General features: G+C 38.0%; 1 long non-coding RNA gene across 3 annotated transcripts in view; it reads left to right on the forward strand.

The window, feature by feature from the left end:
• Window positions 1-17933, forward strand: part of LOC147340970 (uncharacterized) — a 229203-nt gene that overhangs the window by 59700 nt on the left and 151570 nt on the right. The gene's annotated exons all lie outside the window — the stretch shown is intronic.

Raw genomic sequence — 17933 nt, forward strand, 5'->3', positions numbered from 1 at the left:
CGTCTCCCTCTCCCACAGAGTCCAAAAGACTGTTCTATACATCTGTGTCTCTTTTGCTGTCTCGCATACAGGGTTATAATTACCATCTTTAAAAATTCCATATATATGCATTAGTATACTATATTGGTGTTTTTCTTTCTGGCTTACTTCATTCTGTATAATAGGCTCCAGTTTCATCCACCTCATTAGAACTGATTCAAATGCATTCTTTTTAATGGCTGAGTAATACTCCATTGTGTATATGTACCACAGCTTTCTTATCCATTTGTCTGCTGATGGACATCTAGGTTGCTTCCATGTGCTGGCTACTATAAACAGTGCTGCAGTGAACATTGGGGTACACGTGTCTCTTTCAATTCTGGTTTCCTCAGTGTGTATACCCAGCAGTGGGATTGCTGAGTCATAAGGGAGTTCTATATCCAGTTTTTTTAAGGAATCTCCACACTGTTCTCCATAGTGGCTGTACTAGTTTGCATTCCCACCAACAGTGTAAGAGGATTGCCTTTTCTCCACACCCTCTCCAGCATTTATTGCTTGTAGAAATTTGGATTGCAGCCATTCTGACTGGCATGAAATGATACCTCATTCTGGTTTTGGTTTGCATTTCTCTGATAATGAGTGATGTTGTTCATCTTTTCATGTGTTTGTTAGCCATCTGTATGTCTTCTTTGGAGAAATATCTGTTTAGTTTTTTGGCCCATTTTTTGATTGGGTCGTTTATTTTTGTGGAATTGAGCTTCAGAAGTTGCTTGCGTATTTTTGAGATTAGTTGTTTGTCAGTTGCTTCATTTGGTATTATTTTCTCCCATTCTGAAGGCTGTCTTTTCAAGTTGCTTATAGTTTCCTTTGTTGTGCAGAAGCTTTTAAGTTTAATTAGGTCCCATGTGTTTATTTTTGCTTTTATTTCCAATATTCTGAGAGGTGGGTCATAGAGGATCCTGCTGTGATGTATGTCAGAGAGTGTTTTGTCTATGTTCTCCTCTAGGAGTTTTATAATTTCTGGTCTTACATTTAGATCTTTAATCAATTTTGAGTTTATTTTTATGTATGGTGTTAGAAAGTGTTCTAGTTTCATTATTTTAAAAGTGGTTGACCAGTTTTCTCAGCATCACTTGTTAAAGAGATTGTCTTTAATCCATTGTATATTCTTGCCTCCTTTGTCAAAGATAAGGTTTCCATAGCTGTGTGGATTTATCTCTGGGCTTTCTATTCTGTTCCATTGATCTATATTTCTGTCTTTGTGCCAGTATCATACTGTCTTGATGACCGTGGCTTTGGAGTAGAGCCTGAAGTCAGGCAGGTTGATTCCTCCAGTTCCATTCTTCTTTCTCAAGATTGCTTTGGCTATTCGATGTTTTTTTTTTTTTTTTGTATTTCCATACAAATTGTGAAATCATTTGTTCTAGCTATGTAAAAAATACCATTAGTAGCTTGATAGGGATTGCACTGAATCTATAAATTGAAAATGGAGAGATCACAACAGACAACACAGAAATACAAAGGATCATAAGAGACTACTATCAGCAATTATATGCCAATAAAATGGACAACTTGGAAGAAATGGACAAATTCTTAGAAAAGTGCAACTTTCCAAAACTGAACCAGGAAGGAATAGAAAATCTTAACAGACCCATCACAAGCAAAAAAATCGAAACTGTAATCAGAAATCTTTCAACAAACAAAAGCCCAGGTCCAGATGGCTTCACAGCTGAATTCTACCAAAAATTTAGAGAAGAGCTAACATCTATCCTTCTCAAACTCTTCCAGAAAATTGCAGAGGAAGGTAAACTTCCAAACTCATTCTATGAGGCCACCATCACCCTAATACCAAAACCTGACAAAGATGCCACCAAAAAAAGAAATAACTGATGAACATAGATGCAAAAATGCTTAACAAAATTCTAGCAATCAGAATCCAACAACACATTAAAAGGATCATACACCATGACCAAGTGGGCTTTATCCCAGTGATGCAAGGATTCTTCAATATTAGCAACTCAATCAATGTAATACACCACATTAACAAATTGAAAAATAAAAGCCATATGATTATCTCAATAAATGCAGAAAAAGCCTTTGACAAAATTCAGCATCCATTTATGATAAAAACTCTCCAGAAAGCAGGAGTAGAAGGAACATACTCTATACATGGACATCACCAGATGGTCAACACTGAAATCAGATTGATTATATTCTTTGCAGCCTAAGAAGGATAAGCTGTATACAGTCAGCACAAACAAGTCCAGGAGCTGACTGTGGCTCAGACCATGAATTGCTTATTGCCAAATTCGGACTGAAATCGAAGAAAGTAGGGAAAACCACTAGACCATTCAGCTATGACCTAAATCAAATCCCTTATGATTATACAGTGGAACTGAGACATAGATTTACGGGCCTAGATCTGATAGGTAGAGTGCCTGAATGAACTATGGGATGAGGTTCGTGACATTGTACAGGAGACAGGGATCAAGACCATCCCTATGGAAAAGAAATGCAAAAAAGCAAAATGACTGTCTGGGGAGGCCTTAAAAATAGCTGTGAAAAGAAGAGAAGCAAAAAGCAAAGGAGAAAAGGAAAGATATAAGCATCTGAATGCAGAGTTCCAAAGAATAGCAAGAAGAGATAAGAAAGCCTTCCTCAGCAATCAATGCAAAGAAATAGAGGAAAACAACAGAATGGGAGAGACTAGAGATCTCTTCAAGAAAATTAGAGATACCAAGGGAATATTTCATGCAAAGATGGGCTTGATAAAGGACAGAAATGGTATGGACCTAACAGAAGCAGAAGATATTAAGAAGAGATGGCAAGAATACACAGAAGAACTGTACAAAAAAGGTCTTCATGACCCAGATAATCACGATGGTGTGATCACTCACCTAGATCCAGACATCCTGGAATGTGAAGTCAAGTGGGCCTTAGAAAGCATCACTATGAATAAAGCTAGTGGAGGTGATGGAATTCCAGTTGAGCTATTCCAAATCCTGAAAGATGATGCTGTGAAAGTGTTGCATTCAATATGCCAGCAAATTTGGAAAACTCAGCAGTGGCCACATGACTGGAAAAGGTCAGTTTTCATTCCAATCCCAAAGAAAGGGAATGCCAAAGAATGCTCAAACTATTGCACAATTGCACTCATCTCACACGCTAGTAAAGTAATGCTTAAAATTCTCCAAGCCAGGCTTCAGCAATATGTGAACCATGAATTTCCTGATGTTCAAGCTGGTTTTAGAAAAGGCAGAGGAACCAGAGATCAAATTTCCAACATCTGCTGGATCATTGAAAAAGCAAGAGTTCCAGAAAAACATCTATATCTGCTTTATTGACTATACCAATGCCTTTGACTGTGTGGATCACAATAAACTGTGGAAAATTCTGAAAGAGATGGGAATACCAGACCACCTGATCTGCCTCTTGGGAAATTTGTATGCAGGTCAGGAAGCAAGAGTTAGAACTGGCCATTGAACAATAGACTGGTTCCAAATAGGAAAAGGAGTACGTCAAGGCTGTATATTGTCACCCTGCTTATTTAACTTTTATGCAGAGTGCATCATGAGAAATGCTGGACTGGAAGAAGCACAAGCTGGAATCATGATTACCGGGAGAAATATCAATAACCTCAGATATGCAGATGACATCACCCTTATGGCAGAAAGTGAAGAGCAACTAAAAAGGCTCTTGATGAAAGTGAAAGTGGAGAGTGAAAAAGTTGGCTTAAAGCTCAACATTCAGAAAACGAAGATCATGGCATCCGGTCCCATCACTTCATGGGAAATAGATGGGGAAACAGTGGAAATAGATGGGGAAAGAGTGGAAACAGTGTCAGACTTTATTTTTTGGGGCTCCAAAATCACTGCAGATGGTGACTGCAGCCATGAAATTAAAAGGCGCTTACTCCTTGGAAGGCAAGTTATGTCCAACCTAGACAGAATATTCAAAAGCAGAGACATTACTTTGCCAACAAATGTCCATCTAGTCAAAGCTATGGTTTTTCCTGTGTTCATGTATGGGTGTGAGAGCTGGACTGTGAATAAAGCTGAGCACCAAAGAATTGATGCTTTTGAACTGTGGTGTTGGAGAAGACTCTTGAGAGTCCCTTGAACTGCAAGGAGATCCAACCAGTCCATTGTGAAGGAGATCAGCCCTGGGATTTCTTTGGAAGGAATGATGCTAAAGCTGGAACTCCAGTACTTTGGTCACCTCATGTGAAGAGTTGACTCATTGGAAAATACTCTGATGCTGGGAGGGATTGAGGGCAGGAGGAGAAGAGGATGAGATAGCTGGATGGCATCTCTGATTTGATGGATGTGAGTCTGAGTGAACTCCGGGAGTTGGTGATGGACAGGGAGGCCCAGTGTGCTGTGATTCATGGGGTCACAAAGAGTCGGACATGACTGAGCGACTGAACTGAACTGAACCTCAAAATAATAAAAGCTATATATGACAAACCCACAGCAAACATTATCCTCAATGGTGAAGAAACAAAAATATTTCCCCTAAAGTCAGGAAGAAGACAAGGGTGCCCACTTTCACCATTACGATTCAATATAGTTTTGGAAGTTTGGGCCACATAATCAGAGCAGAAAAAGAAATAAAAGGAATCCAAATTGGAAAAGAAGAAGCAAAACTCTCACTGTTTGCAGATGACGTGATCCTCTACATAGAAAACCCTAAAGACTCCACCAGAAAATTACTAGAGCTAATCAATGAATATAGTAAATTTACAGGATATAAAACCAACACACAGAAATCCCTTGCATTCCTATACACTAATAATGAGAAAATATAAAAAGAAATTATGGAAATAATTCCATTCACCATTGCAGGGAAAAGAATAAAATACTTAGAAATATATCTACCTAAAGAAACTAAAGACCTATATACGGAAAACTATAAAACACTGATGAAAGAAATCAAAGAGGACACTAATAGATGGAGAAATATACCATGTTCATGGATCGGAAGAATCAATATAGTGAAAACTGACTTCTTTTTTAAAGGCTGAATAATATTCCTGTGTGTATGCATATGTGTGTGTATACCTATTACATTTTCTTTTATCCATTCATACATTGACAGATACGTAGGTTGTTTCCATATCTCGAGTATTATGAATAATGCTGCAATATATATCTCACAACATTTATAGAATTTTACTCAAAATACAGTCAATACTTAAATATTATACCTGTAACCATAAAACTTCTAGAAGAGAACATAGAGAAGAGCTTCTTGACATTTATCTGGCAGTGATTTTTTTTGGGTGTGACACCAAAGGCACAGGAAACAAAAACAAAAATATACAAGTGGGATTTTATCAAACTTCATCAGAGCAAAGGAAACTTTCAAGAGTATAAAGGAAGCCAGTGTAATGGGAGAAAATATTTGGAAGCCAAATATCTGATAAGGCCTTAATATTAGGTTGTCCAAAATGTTTGTTCTGATTTTTCCATAGTATGTAACAGAAAAATCAGAACAAGCTTTTTTTTATTGTTTAATTTTTTAAATTTCTGGTGTATGGAAATACAATGGACAGCTTTGTATTGTATGTTTTTAGCTCTTTATTTTATATTGGGTATAGCTTATTAACAATGTTGTGATAGTTTCAGGTAGACAGCAAAGGGACTCAGCCATACATATATATGTTTCCATTCTCCTCCAAACTCCCCTCCCATCCAAGCTGCCACATAACATTGAGCAGAGTTCCATGTGGTATACAGTAGGACCTTGTTGGTTATCCATTTTAAATATAGTGGTGTGTACATGTCAGTCCCAAACTTCTTTACTATCCTCTCCCCCTGCCCTCCCCACACCCCACCCCCCTGCAGCAAATTTCCAAATGAATTTTTTGGCCTACCCAATATTTACTATGTAAAGGAACTCAGCTCAATAGCAAAAAACAAAACAAAACAAAACAAAACAAAAGGCACAGAAATTTAAAAATAGGCAAAGGACCTAATAGACATTTTCCTAAAGAAGACCTACAAATGAGTAACAGGTTCATGGAATTCAGTCCTCAGCATCACTAAGCATCTGGGAAATTCAAATCAAAACCACCAGTATCACCTCACACCTATTAGGATGGCTATTATCAAAAAGTCAAAATATAAAAAATGTTGATGAGGATGTGAAGAACAGAGAACTGTTGATGGGAATGTAGATTAATATATTTGGTATGGAAAATGGTATGGGTGTTCCTCAAAAAAATTGTAAATAGAACTATTGTATGATTCAGCAATCTCCCTTCTGGGTATATATCCAAAGGAAATGAAGAGAGATATATGGCTATAGGGTTTAGATACCCTTTATCTGGTTGAGAACGTTCCCCTCTATTCATCATTTGCTGAATATTTTTATTATGAAAGAATATTGTGTATTCCCAAATGATTTTTCTGTTTATTGAGATGTATATATAATTAAAAAAATTTAGATTAATATATTATATTAAACCAACCTTACAACCTTAGGATAAATTACACTTTGTCATAGTGTATGATGTTGTTGACTTCGGTTAGTTAGTATTTTGTTGAGTAATTTTATGTCTATATTCATAAGATCTATTGGTCTGTGATTTTAATTTCTTATGAGGTTCGCCTTTTGTTTTGGTATCGGTAATTTCAACCTCAAAAATAAGTTGGGAATTGTTCCCTTTTCTCCTTCTTGGAAGTGTTGTGAATAATTGTTATTAATTCTTCTTTGAATATTTGATTGAATTCAGAGGTGAAATCATCTGAACCTGGGGTCTTCTTTGTAGATTGTTTTTTTTTTTAATAGTTGCAAATGCATTTATTAAAAGAGTTTTTTTTTATTTTTTAGTGTAATCATAGTTTTTTTAATTACTTAATTTATTTTTTAAATTTATTGTAGATAGTTTTTTTGTTAGATTCAATTTTTCATTTGCTATAAGTTTAGATTTCTTCTTGAAATAGAAGTTTTGCCTTTAGATGAGTTTTTCCAATTGAAATTCATAATTTGTTGGTGTAAAGTCATTTGTAGCATTTCTTTATAATACTATTTATTTCTGTAAGTTTAGTAATTTTTAACTTTTATTTCTGTTTTCTTTTTTTTATAGTTTGAATCTTTTTTTTCCCCAAACAAGCTAAAAGTTTGTTAGTCTTGTTGCTTTATTGAAGAAACCATTTTTTTTGTTTCATTGATTTTATTTCTGCTGCTCTTTTATTCCCTATTTCGATTATTTCTACTCTAATCTTTATTTTTTTCTATCTACTTGTTTTAGATTTAGTTTGTTCTTCATTCTTCAGTGTCTGAAAGTGGACTGTTAGGTTATTGATTTGAAATCTTTATTCTTTCTTAATGTGGACATTTACAGTTATATATTTCAATCTAAGTACTGCTTTAGTTACATCTAATATGTTTTGGTATGTTGCACTTTTATTTTCATTTGTCACAACAATTTTCTTTCCTTGTGATTTTTTTCTTTGAGCCATTGACTGTTTAGTAGGGTGTTGTTTAATTTCCACATATTTTTTTTTAATTTATCAAATTTTCTTCCATTGTTGATATGTAATTGTATTACCTTATTGTCAGAGAGCAAACTTTGTATACTTGTATTATTTAAATTCTTTTAAATTTTTTGAGGCTTATTTTGTAGGCTAGCTTATAGTATAGCCTCTAGAATGTTTCACATACACTTAAGAAAAATATATATTCTGTTGTGGATGGAGTGTTTTGTACATGTCTGTAGGTTTAGTTGGTTTATAGTATTTTTCAAAGGCTTTTAGTTCATTGCATACCTTTGCCAGGTTGTTTTATTAATTACTGATCGGTTCAGTTCAGTCACACAGTTGTGTCCGACTCTTTGTGACCCCATGGACTGCAGCATGCCAGGCTTCCCTGTCCATCACTAACACCCAAAATTTGCTCAAACTCATGTCCATCGAGTCCATGATGCCACCCAACCATCTTGTCCTTTGTAGTCCCCTTTTCCTCCTTAAGTCTTCCCTGGTGGCTCAGAGATTAAAGCGTCTGCCTGCAATGCAGGAGACCTGGGTTCTATCCCTGGGTCGGGAACATCCCCTGGAGAAGGAAATGGCAACCCATTCCAGTATTCTTGCCTGGAGAATCCCATGGATGGAGGAGCCTGGTGGGCTACAGTCCACAGGGTCGCAAAGAGTTGGACAGAACTGATCGACTTCACTTTCAGTTTCTCTCACTTTCTCCTCCTGCCTTTGATCTTTCCCAGCATCAGGGTCTTTTCCAGTGAGTCAGTTCTTCACATTCAGGTGGCCAAAGTATTGGAGTTTCAGTTTCAGCAGCAGTCCTTCCAATGAATATTCAGGACTGACTTCATTTAGGATTGACGGGTTTGATCTATCTCCCGGCAGTCCAAGGGACTCTCAAGAGTCTTCTCCAACACCACAGTTCAAAAGCATTAATTCTTTGGCGTTCAGCTTTCTTTATAGTCCAACTCTCACATCCATACATGACTACTGGAAAACCATAGCTTTGCCTAGACGGACCTTTGTCAGCAAAGTAATGTCTCTGCTTTTTAATATGCTGTCTAGGTTGGTCACAGCTTTTCTTCCAAGGAGCAAGCGTATTTTATTTTCATGGCTGCAGTCACTATCTGCAGTGATTTTGGAACCCAAGAAAATACCAAGAAATCCATTACTTATAGTGGGGGTTTAAAAATCTCGAAACATAATTTTGTAGCACTGTTTTCCCTCTCTCATCCTTTCGCTTTTGAAAATTTTGTCTTTGAATATAAAGCAAGTCTCTTTGGATGGTTGGATCAGGTTAATTGTTTCTTTTTCTTGACTCCATTTTCCTCATATGTGACTTTAGATAAGAATGTTTAATCCATTTATATTTAATATAATTCCTGTTAAGGTAGGCTTTACATCAATTAATCTTCCAACTTGTTTTCTATGTTTCTTACATTTTTTTTCCTCTAGTTGTCAAGCCACATCCCCCCCTTTTGAAATTAAGTAAATGTTTTTATTTTGCCTTTAAAAGTTCTTTGTTTCTTTCATGGTACATCTTTTAAATATAACTTTCTTCCTGGTTACTTTGGTGAGTATAATTGGCATCTTATCTAAAAATATCACATTTAGATTAATGCTAACTTAATTTCAATAGTTTATAAAATTTTGCTTCAATAAATTCCAAACCTTCCTTCATTCTTTGTAAATTATAATTTTGTTTTCCCAACAACACAGTTTGGTAATTACTTTTTGTTTTCTTCTAATATAGATACAAGGAGAAAACAGGAACACAAATACATATGCTATCTTTTATAATACAGGCTGCAGTCTATGGGGTTACAAAGAGTTGGACATGACTGAGCCCTTTCGTTCACTCACATAACTACTTTTCCAGGTTCTCTTCATTTCTACATTTAAGTTACCATCCTGTGTCTTGCATATCAGCATGAAGGATTGCTTTAGTATGTGCTATAAGTCTGATCTGATATCAGTACATATTCTTAGTTTCCATTTGTCTGTAAGTGTCCTAATTTCATCTTTATTTTTAATGAAGATTTTATAAAGGTGATTTCCTAGGAAATTTTATAGAATTCTTGCCTGATAGTCATTTTCTTTCAACAGTTTTAAGCTATCACTCCATTATTTTCTCTTTATTCTGTTATTCATGTTTATCTGATGTTTGAGAAATCAGCTCTCCAGCTCATTAAGCAACATTTGTATCTCTGACATCTTTTATTTTCTTTATTCAAGATTCTCTCATTTGACTTTTGTCAATTTGACTATGGTATCTTTTGTTGTTATCACTTTCAGTTTATCCTAATTTGAATTTGTTGAGCTTCTTGGATATTCAAAATAATGTTTTTCATCAGTTTTGGCAAGTTTTCCTCCATTATTTCTTCAGATACTTTATTTGACCCTTCTCTTTTTTTCTCCTTTCATGATTCCCATTAAAATGTTGGTATGCTTGAAGATAATGATGTCCCATTAGTAGGTAATGCTCTGTTGTTTTTCTTAATTCTTATTTTCATTTTGTTCATCATCCTCAGTAATCTCTATTGATCTATTATCAGAATCACTGATTCTTTTGCTGAAAGCTCAAAACATTTATTTAGTTTCTCTAGTGAACATTTTTTTAGTTACAGTATTTCTTAACTCCTGAATTTCTATGATTCTTTTTGTCATTTCTAGATCTTTATGAATGTACTCTAAGGATATATTCTTTTGTCATACTTCCTTTAATTCTTTAAACGTGATTTCTTACATCTTCAAAGATAGTTCAGTTCAGTTCAGTTCAGTCGCTGAGTCATGTCCAGCTCTTTGCAAACCCATGAATTGCAGCATGCCAGGCCTCCCTGTCCATCACCAAATCCCAGAGTTCACTCAAACTCATGTCCATCGAGTCAGTGATGCCATCCAGCCATCTCATCATCTGTCGTCCCCTTCTCTGCCTGCCCCCAATCCCTCCCAGCATTAGAATCTTTTCCAATGAGTCAACTCTTCACATGAGGTGGCCAAAGTATTGGAGTTTCAGCTTCAGCATCATTCCCTCCAAAGAAATCCCAGGGCTGATTTCCTTCAGAATGGACTGGTTGGAACTCCTTGCAGTCCAAGGGACTCTCAAGAGTCTTCTCCAACACCACAGTTCAAAAGCATCAATTCTTTGGTGCTCAGCTTTCTTCACAGTCCAACTCTCACATCCATACATGACCACTGGAAAAACCATAGCCTTGACTAGATGAACCTTTGTTGGCAAAGTAATGTCTCTGCTTTTGAATATGCTATCTAGGTTGGTCAAAACTTTCCTTCCAAGGAGTAAACGTCTTTTAATTTCATGGCTGCAGTCACCATCTGCAGTGATTTTGGAGACCAAAAAAATAAAGTCTGACACTGTTTCCACTGTTTCCCCATCTATTTCCCATGAAGTGATGGGACCAGATGCCATAATCTTCATTTTCTGAATGTTGAGGTTTAAGCCAACTTTTTCACTCTCCACTTTCACTTTCATCAAGAGGCTTTTTACTTCCTCTTCACTTTCTGCCATAAGGGTGGTGTCATCTGCATATCTGAGGTTACTGTTATTTCTCCCGGCAATCTTGATCACAGCTTGTGCTTCTTCCAGCCCAGCGTTTCTCATGATGTACTCTGCACATAAGTTAAATACACAGAGTGCCAATATACAGCCTTGACCTACTCCTTTTCCTGTGTGGAACCAGTCTTTTGTTCCATGTCCAGTTCTAATTTTTGCTTCCTGGCCTGCATATAGGTTTCTTAAGAGGCAGGTCAGGTGCTCTGGTATTCCCATCTCTTTCAGAATTTTCCAAAGTTTATTGTGATCCACACAGTCAAAGGCTTTGGCATAGTCAATAAAGCAGAATTAGATGTTTTTTTCTAAAACTCTCTTGCTTTTTTGATGATCCAGCGGATGTTGGCAATTTGGTCTCTGGTTCCTCTGCCAGCTTGAACATCTGGAAGTTCATGGTTCACGTATTGCTGAAGCCTGGCTTGGAGAATTTTGAGCATTACTTTACTAGCATGTGAGATGAGTGCATTTGTGTTGTAGTTTGAGCATTCTTTGGCATTGCCTTTCTTTGGGATTGGAATGAAAACTGACCTTTTCCAGTCCTGTGGCCACTGCTGAGTTTTCCAAATTTGCTGGCATATTGAGTGCAGCACTTTTACAGCATTGTCTTTTAGGATTTGAAATAGCTCAACTAGAATTCCATCACCTCCACTAGCTTTATTCATAGTGATGCTTCCTAAGGCTCACTTGACTTCACATCCAGCATGTCTGGCTCCAGGTGAGTGATCACACCATTGTGATTATCTGGGTCATGAATATCTTTCTGTAGAGTTCTTCTGTGTATTCTTGCCTCCTCTTCTTAATGTCTTCTACTTCTGTTAGGTCCATACCATTTCTGTCCTTTATTGAGCCCATCTTTATGTGAAATGTTCCCTTGGTATCTCTAATTTCCTGGAAGTGATCTCTAGTCTTTCCTATTCTATTGATTGCCTCTATTTCTTTGCATCTATCACTGAGGAAGGCTTCCTTATCTTTCCTTGCTATTCTTTTGGAACTCTGCATTCAAATGGGTATAGCTTTCCTTTTCTCCTTTGCTTTTCTATTCTCTTCCTTTCACAGCTATTTGTAAGGCCTCCTCAGACAGCCATTTTGCTTTTTTGCATTTCTTTTTTTGGGGGATGGTCTTGTTCCCTGTCTTCTCCTTAATATCCCATAATTTAAGTCCTGTGATGTAAAATTAGCAATGCTTAAATACTATGATATATAAAGTCAACTTATCTTACGTGTTGTGATAAGAAAATGAGATAAAGGATAAAAAATATGTCTTCTCACTCATGTACATAAGTAAACACAGGAACATATTCCTAACAAAACAAGGAGGAAATATTCAAGAGAATTATATTTCTACTTCAGAAACTAGTCACTGGTCATACCTGGTATTTGAAATTATCTTCTACTACTCATTCTGTATTCTATTTAGCAAGCACCTCAGTTGGTTATTCTTCTTTACCTGGTAGGGTGACTCAAGATTTCATTCCTGAAGTATCTGATTCATTAGTAGTTTTACCTGAGTTGAGTTAGTATAGTTTTCCATTGACCTTAATCATAGCACATGGTAATACTGAGATATATCCTATCTGTTTTTCAGATACATTTTTATTACCTCCATTGTGGAGCAATGAAGTCTGTTTTCCCCCTTGGTAGTCAGGATCTACTGTCTCAGCCCACAGTACATCTCTTTCTTTGCCTGTTTCTTCAGAGGCATGAGAAACCCACAGTGGCCAGGCAACAGTCTTTCTTTTGTTATTTTAATTGGAGAATAATTACAATATTGTGATGGTTTCTGCCATACTTCAACAAGAATTGGCCACAGGTATACATGTGTCCCCACCATCCTAAACCCCCTCTCATCTTGCTCCCCACCCTATCCCCCTGAGTTGTCCCAGAGCGCCAGCTTTGGGTGTCTGCTTCATGCATTGAACTCACACTGTTATCTATTTTACATATGGTAATGTATATGTTTCAATGCTATTCTTTCAAATTATCACATCCTCTCCTTCTTGCACTGAGTCCTAAAGTTGATTCTTTACATTTTTGTCTCCTCTGCTGTCCTGCATATAGGATCATCAGCACCATCTTTCTAGATTCCATATATATATATATGCATTAATATACAGTATTTTTCTTTCTCTGTCCGACTTACTTCACTCAGTATAATAGACTCTAGATCATCCACCTCATTAGAACTGACTCAAATGCTTTCCTTTTTAGATGAGTAATATTCCATTGTGTATATATACTACAACTTCCTTATCCATTCATCTACTGATGAGCATCTAGGTTGTTTCATTTCCTAGCTATTGTAAATAGTGCTGCAATGAACATTGGGGTACATATGTCTTTTTAAATTATGTTTCTCTGAGGCTATATGCTCAGTAGTGGAATTGCTGGGTCATGTGGTACTTTTTCATCTGAATGCAGAGTTCTGAAGAATAGCAAGGAGAAATAAGAAAGCCTTCCTAAGTGATCAATGCAAAGAAATAGAGGAAATCAGTATAATGGGGAAGACTAGAGATTTCTTCAAGAAAATTAGGAATACCAAGGCAACATAACTTTGCCAACAAAGGTCCATCTAGTCAAGGCTATGGTTTTTCTAGTGATCATGTATGGATGTGAGAGTTGAACTGTGAAGAAAGCTGAGTGCCCAAGAATTGATGCTTTTGAACTGTGGTGTTGGAGAAGACTCTTGAGAGTCCCTTGGACTGCAAGGAGATCCAACCAGCCCATTCTGAAGGAAATCAGTCCTGGGTGTTCATTGTTCAGTTCAGTTCAGTCGCTCAGTCATGTCCGACTCTTTGCGACCCCATGAATCACAGCACACCAGGACTCCCTGTCCATCACCAACTCCCGGAGTTCACCCAGACCCACGTCCGTTGGAAGGACTGATGCTAAAGCTGAAACTGCAATACTTTGGCTACCTCATGCGAAGAGTTGACTCATTGGAAAAGACCCTAATGCTGGGAGGGATTGGGGGCAGGGGAAGGGGACGACAGAGGATGAGATGGCTGGATGACATCACCGACTCGATGTACATGAGTTTGAGTGAACTTCAGGAGTTGGTGATGGACAGGGAGACCTGGTGTGCTGCGATTCATGGGGTCGCAAAGAGTCGGACACGACTGAGCTGAACTGAACTGAACTGAAGGCAACATTTCATGTAAAGATGGACACAATAAAGGACAGAAACTGTCTGGACCTAACAGAAACAGAAGATATTAAAAAGACGTGTCAAGAATACACAGAGAACTATACAAAAAAATATCTTATGACCCAGATAACCACAATGGTGTGATCACTCACCGAGATCCAGGCATCCGAATGTGAAGTCAAGTATACCTTAGGAAGCCTCACTATGAGCAAAACTAGTGAAGGTGATGGAATTCCAGCTGAATTACTTCAAATCCTAAAATACAGTACTATTAAAGTGATGCACACAATATGCCAGCAAATTTGGAAACTCAGCAGTAGCCACAGGACTGGAAAAGTTTTTATTCAAATCACAAAGAAAGGCAATGCCAAAGAATGTTCAAACTACCAAACAGTTGCACTCATCTCACATGCTAGTAAAGTAGTGCTGAAAATTCTCCACGCTAGGCTTCAACAGTACATGAATACATGAACTGAGAACTTCCAGATGTTCAAGATGGATTTAGAAAAGGCAGAAGAACCAGAAATCAAATTGCCAACATCAGTTGGATCACAGAAAAAGCAAGATAATTCCAGAAAAACATCTACTTATGCTTCATTGACTACACTAAAGTATTTGACTGTGTGGATCATAACAAAGTGGAAAATTCTTCAAGAGATGGGAATACCAGACAACCTAACCTGCCTCCTGAGAAATCTGTATGCAGGTCAAGAAGCAACAGTTATAGCGGACTGGTTCCAAATTGGAAAAGGAGTACATCAAGTTTGTATATTGCTACTCTGCTTATTCTAGTAAAGGCTATGGTTTTTCCAGTAGTTATGTATGGATGTGAGAGTTGGACTGTGAAGAAAGCTGAGCACCGAAGAATTGATGCTTTTGAACTGTGGTGTTGGAGAAGACTCTTGAGAGTCCCTTGGACTGCAAGGAGATCCAACCAGTCCATTCTAAAGGAGATCAGCCCTGAGTGTTCTTTGGAAGGAATGATGCTAAAGCTGAGACTCCAGCACTTTGGCCACCTCATGCGAAGAGTTGACTCATTGGAAAAGACTCTGATGCTGGGAAGGATTGGGGGCAGGAGGAGAAGGGGACGACAGAGGATGAGATGGCTGGATGGCATCTCTGATTCAATGGACGTGAGTCTGAGTGAACTCCAGGAGTTGGTGATGGACAGGGAGGCCTGGTGTGCTGCAATTCATGGGATCACAAAGAGTCAGACACGACTGAGCAACTGAACATAACTGAACAGACCCTGCTTATTTAACTTACATGCAGAGTACACCATTTGAAATGCCGGGCTGGATGAAGCACAAGTTAAAGGCAAGATTTCTAAGAGAAATATGAATAACCTCAGCTATCTGATGACACCACCCTTATGGCAGAAAGTGAAGAGGAACTAAAAAGCCTCTTGATGAAAGTGAAAGAGGAGAGTGAAAAAGCTGGCTTAAAACTCAACATTCAGAAAATGAAGATCATGGCATCTGGTCCATCACTTCATGGCAAATAGATGGGGAAACAATGGGAACAGTGAGAAACTTTATTTTTGGGGGCTCCAAAATCACTGCAGATGGTGACTGCAGCCATGAAATTAAAAGACGCTTGCTCCTTGGAAGAAAAGCTATGACAATCCTAGACAGCATATTAAAATGCAGAGACATTACTTTGCCAACACAAGCCTGTCTAGTCAAAGTTGTGGTTTTCCAGTGGTCATGTATGGATGCGAGAGTTGGACCATCAAGAAAGCTGAACGCTGAAGAACTGATGCTTTTGAACTGTGGTGTTGGACAAGACTCTTGAGAGTCCCTTGGACTGCAAGGAGATCAAACCAGTCCATCCTAAAGGACATCAATACCAAATATTCATTGCAAGGAGTGATGCTGAAGCTGAAACTCCAATACTTTGGTCACCTGATATGAAGAGCTGACTCCTTAGAAAAGACCCTGATGCTGGGAAAGATTGAGGGCAGGAGGAGAAGGGGATGGCAGAGGATGAGATGGTTTGATGGTATTACCGACTGGATGGATATGAGATCCATCTCCTACTTGTCATAGTGAGTTCCAGGAGCTGCTGATGGACAGGAAAACCTGGTGTGCTGCATTGTGCCACAAAGCATAAGACTGGATTGATGGACAGAACTGAACTGAAATGATGGTGGTTTTATTCCTATTTTTTAAAGAAATCTCCATAGTAGTTGTATCAGTTTGCATTCCCACTAATAGTATAAGAGGCTTCCCCTTTCTCCACACCCTCTCCAACATTTGTTTGTAGACTTTTTATGATGGCTATTCTGACCAGTGTGAGATGATACATCATTGTGGTTTTGATTTGCATTTCTCTAATAATTAGCAATGTAGAGCATATTTTCATGTGTTTAATAGCTATCTGTATGTTTCTTTGGAGAAATGTCTGTTTATATCTTTCAGGCAGCAGTTTTAACTTCTAGGTGAATGGAATCATTGTTTTGTCTTTTGGTGGAATCATTCCTCCCTCTTTAACTAAAACTTCTAGGCTACCAGAACATTAGATCACAGGAAGATGAAGCAGAAATTTTCTAGTGAGTCAATAGGGTAGTAATGAGTGATGCCATTCCCATTTGTACCCATTATTCCTGGATCTATGAATCCTGGCTATGGGAGAAAAAGCAGTGTTGGGAGGTGGAGATAATGAACAATATCCTCCAAACTGTGAAAGAACTTTATGACCAAAAAATGAAGCATGTAACTCCATAAAGTGCAATTATAAAGTTTATTGTGGATAACTTACATGCAGGCAAGAGCAGGTGGATGATGATCCAGAGGCATCAGCAGCTGCACTCTGAATTGCCCAGAATGGTACAGGGAGATTTAAAAGGGGCAAAGCTTAAAACAGAATATCTCTACCAAGGGGGAAGGATGCCCACACTGTTGAGAACCGGATTTCCCTCCCCCCTGGGGCATCTTGTTACCTTAACGATTTGCTTCAGCAAAAAATATTCTCCTGTTTTTCATATCTGATGAAGGCAAGTTGATAGGGAACGTGTTTGGTTTGGGTAAATTCTTTGTAAGTGTGATAAAGTTTAGCTATGCATAAAGTGGAGGGATAGGACTGCAGGCTTAATATGGAGCTAACAAAGTGGAGTCACTGTGATTCAGGCACATAAGCATCAAGTATTAGATGCTGACTCACAGCATATATAACCTTCTGGAGAGCCTTTCCCAAGCCCTGTCAGGTATTGTGAAAGAGCTGGTACTGTAACTGAGTCTTCAGAAAGCCATTCCACTCTTCTGTCAAATCAGCTACTTCAGAGTGGCAGAACGCATGGCAAAACTAGTGAACTACATGAGCATCATCCACTGTTGTACTTCCTTTGCTACAAATTGAGTTCCTTGATTAGAAGGAATGCTGTATTGAATACCATGATGGTGAATATAGCATTCTGTTGTCCTCAGATGGTCGTGCTGGCAGAGGAATTGCATATAGGAAAGCAAATCCATATCCAGAATAAGTATCTATTCCAGTAGGAACAAAACAGTCTCCTTTCAATGTTGATAACAGTTCAGTGTAATTGACCTGCTTCCATATAACTGGCTGAGTTCCCCAGAGAATGGTGCCATATTGAGCACTCACTGTTGGTCTCTGCTCCTGGTAGATTGGACACTCAGTCCAAGCTGATGTCCAAGTGTTGATGAGTGCAAGTCCGTGTTGCTGATCCCATGCATAACCCCCATCTCTGCCACCATGGCCTCTTTGTCCATGAATCCATTGGACAGTGACTTAGGTGGCTGGG

Source organism: Bos grunniens, chromosome X (assembly GCF_055505025.1).
Source record: "Bos grunniens cultivar Pamir isolate PY7600 chromosome X, Bosgru_T2T1.0, whole genome shotgun sequence".
Lineage (NCBI taxonomy): Eukaryota > Metazoa > Chordata > Mammalia > Artiodactyla > Bovidae > Bos > Bos grunniens.